The 6,815-nt window shown below is 43.3% G+C and overlaps 1 non-coding gene across 1 annotated transcript; it reads right to left on the bottom strand.

Annotated features, from left to right (window-relative positions):
• Window positions 1-782: 782 nt before the first annotated feature.
• On the bottom strand, window positions 783-889 carry LOC136204348 (small nucleolar RNA R71). Its single transcript, XR_010675192.1, has one exon. It is a non-coding gene; the product is annotated as a small nucleolar RNA R71 (small nucleolar RNA).
• Between the last annotated feature and the right edge of the window lie 5,926 nt (window positions 890-6,815).

The following is a 6,815-nucleotide window of genomic DNA, read 5'->3' as shown; positions in this document are numbered from 1 at the left end:
ATAAACGTTAGTCCTCAATCCTTGTGGATACGATACTTGACTTATCACTTTATTACTTATATCTAGTACACTTGCTAGAGTCCATTCAGGAGACAACAAGTTTTTGACGCTGTTGCCGGGGATTGAAAGCAACAAAGTTTATACGAACTTTTCTATGAAACAATGTGTTTTTAATCTGTTTGCTAAATAGTGCAGCCAGAAGGAATCTTTAGAGGTTTATGCGCAGAGCTGGACCTCCGGTTTTCCCTATCGATCTCGAATTGGAGAGAACGTGTAGACGAAACAGAGCGGGAGCTCGATGTGCAAGACAAAGAGAACGACAAAGAGAGAGAAGAATGGCTGGAAGGGTACCACCCGAACAACCAGTCCAACCAAACCAGGAAGAAGATGGAGAGAATAACAACCCTCCTGTCATGCGAATCAGAGATTATTCGAGACCAACCATGGAAGGACATGCATCATGCATCGTGTTGCCCAACGAAGGGAACAACTTGTTCGAGGTGAAAGCATCTATGATACAAATGTTGCAGGCAGCCGTACAGTTCAATGGATACCAGTCGGAAGATCCAAATGGGCATATCCTTGAATTTATCACGCTGTGCAACACTTTTAGATCAAACAGGGGCGTCTCTGACGACGTAATCAGACTAAAGCTGTTTCCTTTTTCTCTAAGAGATAAAGCGAAGAATTGGTTGAAAAACTTGCAACCAGGAACGATCACTACTTGGGAAGAAATGGCCAACGCTTTCTTAATGAAATATTTTCCACCAAGACAAGCCATTAAGCTCAGAAACGAGGTTTCCCATTTCGTGCAAGAAGAGGATGAATCATTAGCCGAAGCATGGGAAAGGTACAAGGAACTACTAAGGAGAGTGCCCAATCATGGCATCCCTATGTGGATGCAGATGTAGAACTTTTACAATGGGGTAACCAACATTTATAAGATCCAGATCGAGTCCATTGCCAATGGAAACCCCGAAGATCTGGAGCCACAAGCCTTGTACGACCTTATTGAGAGAGTAGTAAGCACAAGTTATAACTGGCACTCCACCAGAAGTGAGGGAAAAAGAGCGGGAAATGAAGATGTTGTGTCAAAATTGACAAGCCAAGTAGAACAACTTACCAGACAGCTCGACAAGATAAATGTGTCCTCGATCCACAACGAACCACCATTCAATGACATTTGTGATTTTTGTGGAGGCTTTCATTTTAACATAAATTGTCCCGGAGTCAAGCAAGGAAAGGGTGCACAGGCAGAATGTGATTATGCAGGGTATAATCAGAGGAACCCATCGAACCCATATTATAACACGTATAACCCTGCCACAAGAAATCATCCGAATTTTGGATGGACAGGCCAGCCCAACCAGCAGGAACAACCGAGATATCAACAACAGCAAGGAGGACACTACCAGAGGCAACCTCAGCAGCATTATAAACAACCTGTTCACCCAAAGGAAGAGGTAGAGCCAGCTATGAAGACGATGATGATGCAGTTCATGAAACAGACACAAGCTTCAATTAAAAATCTAGAAACACAAGTCCATCAATTAGCTGCATCTACGTCAAAAGGGAAGGGAATAATGCCAAGCAACACATAGCCGAACCCAAAGGGCGATGTCATGGCAATAACCCTGAGGTCTGGTAAGCAAACCCAACCCATTATATCTACTGATGAAAATGGTGAATGCGCAGAAACATCCGAAGGAACTGAAGGAGAGCAGGAACAAACTGTTCCTAGTCAAGAAGAAACCAGGAAGACAAAATCTACCAATGAGCAGGATCAGGAGGAAAGCGGAAGGATGTACAAGCCACCTCCGCCTTATGTTCCGCCTGTGCCATATCCAACGCGGTTGATCAATAAAAAGCTGGAAGAACAGAATTCTAAAGTGTTAGACACCTTAAGGAAGTTGCACATCAACATTCCGTTCGTAGAAGCACTGGCATAGATGCCGTCGTATGCAAAGTTCTTGAAAGACCTCCTGTCAAACAAAAAAAAGCTGGAGAACATATCAATGATCCAACTCAACAGGGATTGTTCTTCAATACTCCAAAACAAGCAGCAGCTACCGAAAAAGCTAAAAGATCCAGGGAGTTTTTCTATTCCTTGTTCAATAGGAAGGTTAAATATTGAAAATGCACTATGTGACCTAGGAGCTAGCATAAACCTAATGCCTTGTTCTGTATATGCTAAACTAGGATTAGGAGAGCCACAACCTACCAGAATGTCTATTCAATTGGCCGATCGATCAGTATATTACCCTAGGGGAGTGGTGGAAGATGTGTTGGTCAAAGTAGGAAAATTCATATTGCCTGTTGATTTATCATAATGGACATAGATGAAGACCTGCATGTTCCTATTATCCTAGGTCGACCATTTTTAGCCACGGGTAGAGCATTGATAGATGTGGGAGAGGGACAATTGTTTTTAAGAATTAATTGGGAGGAAGTCATTTTCAAAATGAACGAGGCAATGAGACGAGCTAATAATAATGATGACACATGTTGTTTCTTAGATGACTTCCAAAGTCTTTCTACTTTGCAAGAACAGGACACTCTGAAGACTCTATTGGGAGAAGAGGTGAACTTATGTGAGGGAACATGATGTTCCATCGAATCCAACTTACCTACACCCCCTTTAGATCCTACTGTTCCCACTCATCAAGAACCACCGGAGATACCAACTGTGCCATTATCTAAACCAGAATTGAAACCGTTGCCCTCACACCTCGAGTATGCATTCCTGGAACCACCCAGCGGGAGTCCAGTTATTATATCTTCAAAGTTAACTCCTGACCAGAAAGCTCAACTCATGGAAGTACTGCGAAAGAACAAGGAGTCAATCGCATGGAAAATTGATGATATCAAGGGAATCAGTCCAACAGTCTGTGTCCACAAAATTTTGATGGAAAAAGATCACAAGCCATCTGTCCAACCATAGCGCAGATTGAATCCCCACATGAAAGAGGTCATGCGAAAGGAGGTGATCAAGTTGTTGGATGCCGGCATCATTTACCCGATTTCTGATAGTGTGTGGACCAGCCCTGTTCACGTTGTACCAAAGAAGGGAGGAAAAACTGTGGTACTCAACGAGAAAGATGAGTTGGTTCCCACGAGAACCATAACAGGATGGTGAGTTTCTGTGGATTACAGAAAGCTCAATGAAGCCACAAGGAAGGATCATTTTCCTTTGCCCTTCATTGACCAGATGTTAGAACGGTTAGCGGGGGTATGCATTCTATTGTTTCCTTGACGGTTACTCGGGGTACAACCAGATTGCAATCCACATCGAGGATCAAGAGAAGATAACTTTCACTTGTCCTTATGGGACGTAGACGAATGCCGTTCGGACTATGCAATGCTCCAGCCACGTTTCGAAGATGCATGATGTCTATATTCCATGATATGGTGGAGCGGACTGTAGAAATCTTCATGGACGATTTCTCTGTTTATGGAAATTCTTTTGAAAATTGTCTAAACAACCTCGAAGCTGTGCTTGTGCGATGCAAGGAGACCCACTTGGTTTTGAATTGGGAGAAATGCCACTTCATGGTTACGGGTGGAATTGTTCTCGGGCACAAGATTTCAGAAAAGGGGATGGAAGTGGACAAGGCTAAGGTAGAAGTGATAGAGAAGCTGGTTGTTCCAACCAATATAAAATATGTGAGAAGTTTTCTGGGGCACGCCGGATTTTACCGCCGGTTTATCAAAGATTTTTCAGTCTAAATGCTTTCGAACTGTTGAAAGGCAAGCTGATCAACTCGCCTATACTGGCAGGACCCGACTGGGAACAGCCTTTTGAGATGATGTGTGATGCAAGCGATACGTGTGTGGGAGCTGTTCTTGGGCAGAGGGTTGAGAAGAAATTCCGACCTATCTATTACGCGAGCAAAACATTAACCGAGACCCAGCAGAATTACACCACGACGGAAAAAGAGCTCCTCGTAGTTGTGTATGCTTTCGACAAATTTCGCCCCTACTTGGTGCTATCAAAAGTCATTGTTCACACAGACCATGCGGCATTACGCTATCTTTTCGCAAAGAAGGATGCAAAGCCAAGATTGATATGATGGTTACTCTTACTTCAAGAGTTCGATCTCAAAATTAAGGATAAGAAGGGAACGGAGAATGTGGCAGCTGATCATTTGTCAAGAATTCCTCACCAAAGCAGCCAGGAACAACTAGAGATTTTGGAGAGTTTTCCAGACGAGCGTATATACATCGTACAACCTGCGCCATGGTTTGCCGACATCGCTAATTATTTAGCCAATTCGCTTAAACCTCACAACCTGTCCACTAATCAAAGGAGGAAGTTTTATGCTAAAATTAAATATTATTTTTGGGAAGAACCCTATCTTTTCAGGTTGTGCGCCGACCAAATTATTCGAAGATGTATATCTCAAGAGGAGGGACAGGCTGTTCTAAGCCATTGTCATGACAGAGAAGCTGGAGGGCATCATAACGCTAGCAGAACTGCAGCCAAAGTACTTCAATCAGGTTTTTTCTGGCCAACACTTTTTTAAAGATGCCAATCTGTTCATTCGCACTTGCAATGAGTGCCAACGAACAGGCAATATCTCGGCTAGAAATGCCATGCCCCTCAATAACATAGTTGTTTGTGAAATTTTTGATATATGGGGAATAGATTTTATGAGACCATTCCCTACATCCTTTGGGCATAAATATATCTTAGTAGCTGTTGATTATGTGAGCAAGTGGGTTGAAGCAATGGCTAGCCCCACCAATGATGCCCGTGTGGTTGTAAAATTCCTAAAAAGGCTGTTTGCCAGATTCGGTGTCCCACGAGTGATCATTAGTGATCAAGGAACCCACTTTTGCAATACCAAATTTGAGAAGCTGATGGGCAAGCTTGGAGTCTCTCACAGAATTGCCACACCTTACCATCCACAAACAAGTGGACAGGTGGAGATTTCCAATCGTGAAATCAAAAGAATTTTAGAAAAAACTGTTGGCAGTTCGAGGAGAGACTGGGCAAACAAGCTTGACGATGCTCTTTGGGTATATAGGACGGCCTATAAAACGCCAATCGGAATGTCTCCGTTTAGATTGTTATACGGCAAGTCTTGTCACTTGCCGGTTGAGATGGAACATAGGGCTTTTTAGGCGTTAACTTTCTTAAATTTTGAGCAACAGGCTGTGGGAGACTAGCGAAGACTTCAACTCTGTGACATGGAAGAGTTCAGGCTGTTTTCGTATGAAAATGCAGTGAATTACAAAGACAAGACCAAGATGTGGCATGATAGAAAAATCCAGATGAAGATGTTTCACGAAGGACAAAGAGTTCTCTTGTACAATTCGAGACTCAGGTTGTTTCCTAGGAAGCTGAAATCAAGATGGACAGGACCTTATCTGGTGAACAAGGTGTTTGGTCATGGTGCAGTTGAAATTGGCAAGGAGGGTCAGGAACCTTTTAAGGTGAATGGGCAAAGACTGAAACCCTATCTAGAGAACGATCACACAAGGAAGATCGATACAGTTCACTTCCAAGATCCCCCACGCCATTAGAAGCACAAACAGGGTGTTCGCTACAAACACCAATTGTAGCACAAGTAACATTGCATTTAAATTAGTTTACATGTCCAATTTTGTTAAATAATGTTAAAGGTAGTTTAGATCATTTTTGTGTCGTGCAATGGTCCGTAATGAGTATCTCCGGCGCAAGCAAAGATGTAAAACTTACACCTTTCCACAAGGGTCCAGTTTTACGTTTTTACTTGTTCAAATAGGGAGTTGATTTACCTTTCCGTGGCAGGACTATCCTTGGAAACTGGGAGGCGAACTAAAAGACTGAAAAAGTAAAACATCTAATCATCTGTCACTAAGTACCTATTCCACATGCTCTCATTTTTTCGATAAAATCGAACGGATAGGAGAGTCATAAATTCAAAATTTGAAGCGTGACCGTTCGTCGCCTAGGGGTCTCCTTGGAGGTACGCGCCTTTTGCCAACCACTTATCCAGGTGGCGTCCATTGGACCGCTCTCATAAAGACGGGTTGGCAATAGGCCGTTTCATTGCCTCTCCCTACTTAAGGAGACCAACCAAATTACGGTCCCTTGTTCGACTTGCTTTCTTTTTCACGCATATTTCTTTTACTGTTCACCACATGCTCTGTGCTCTTTATCGTTTGGGAAACCCTATTTAGACTTGAGCACAGGATGAGAACTCGAGGATCTGGCAAGCAGGTAAAAATTGAAGGATCAACGAAGAAAGGAAAAGCTAAGGGAAAAATGATGGGAAAAAGCACAGTTGCTTTCATTCCAGACGAAAAATTGGTGAAAAAGCTGTCTCAGTTCAAAGATGCGGCCGTGCAAACATACTATGAGGAACTTGCGCAACTAGAATTTGGGCATGTGAGAACAGTTTGTTGGGACACCTTGAAAAGGCTCAAACTTGCCGAGCGTGTGCGAAGGCTCATGGAAGCAGGCCATTTCGGCTGTTTCTTTGAAATGACGGAGCCGGCCTACAAAGAGCTCACGTTGGAATTCCTGGCTACGTTTAAGCACAATCCCGAGATCACAGACCCAGAGGAAGAAGGAAAGTTTAGTTTCAGGCTAATGACTCACACCCAACGGCCTTCATTGAACATGTTTAACAGTTTATTGGGTGCCACGGATGACGATGACCTGGAGTCAGAAAGTTATAAGGAGGCGTTCACTCAAGCCCCTGATGTGTTTGACCCAATTGCTTTCTGGCAATCTATTTCGAACCAGCCGAGGTATGACGGTAGTGTTTCCAAAGCGTCGAATATTGATGACTATGCCGTCCGTTACCTACATAAGCTGGTCTCTGGAA

Source organism: Euphorbia lathyris, chromosome 8 (assembly GCF_963576675.1).
Source record: "Euphorbia lathyris chromosome 8, ddEupLath1.1, whole genome shotgun sequence".
NCBI classification, from domain to species: domain Eukaryota; kingdom Viridiplantae; phylum Streptophyta; class Magnoliopsida; order Malpighiales; family Euphorbiaceae; genus Euphorbia; species Euphorbia lathyris.
This window is presented reverse-complemented; position numbering and strand designations above follow the sequence as displayed.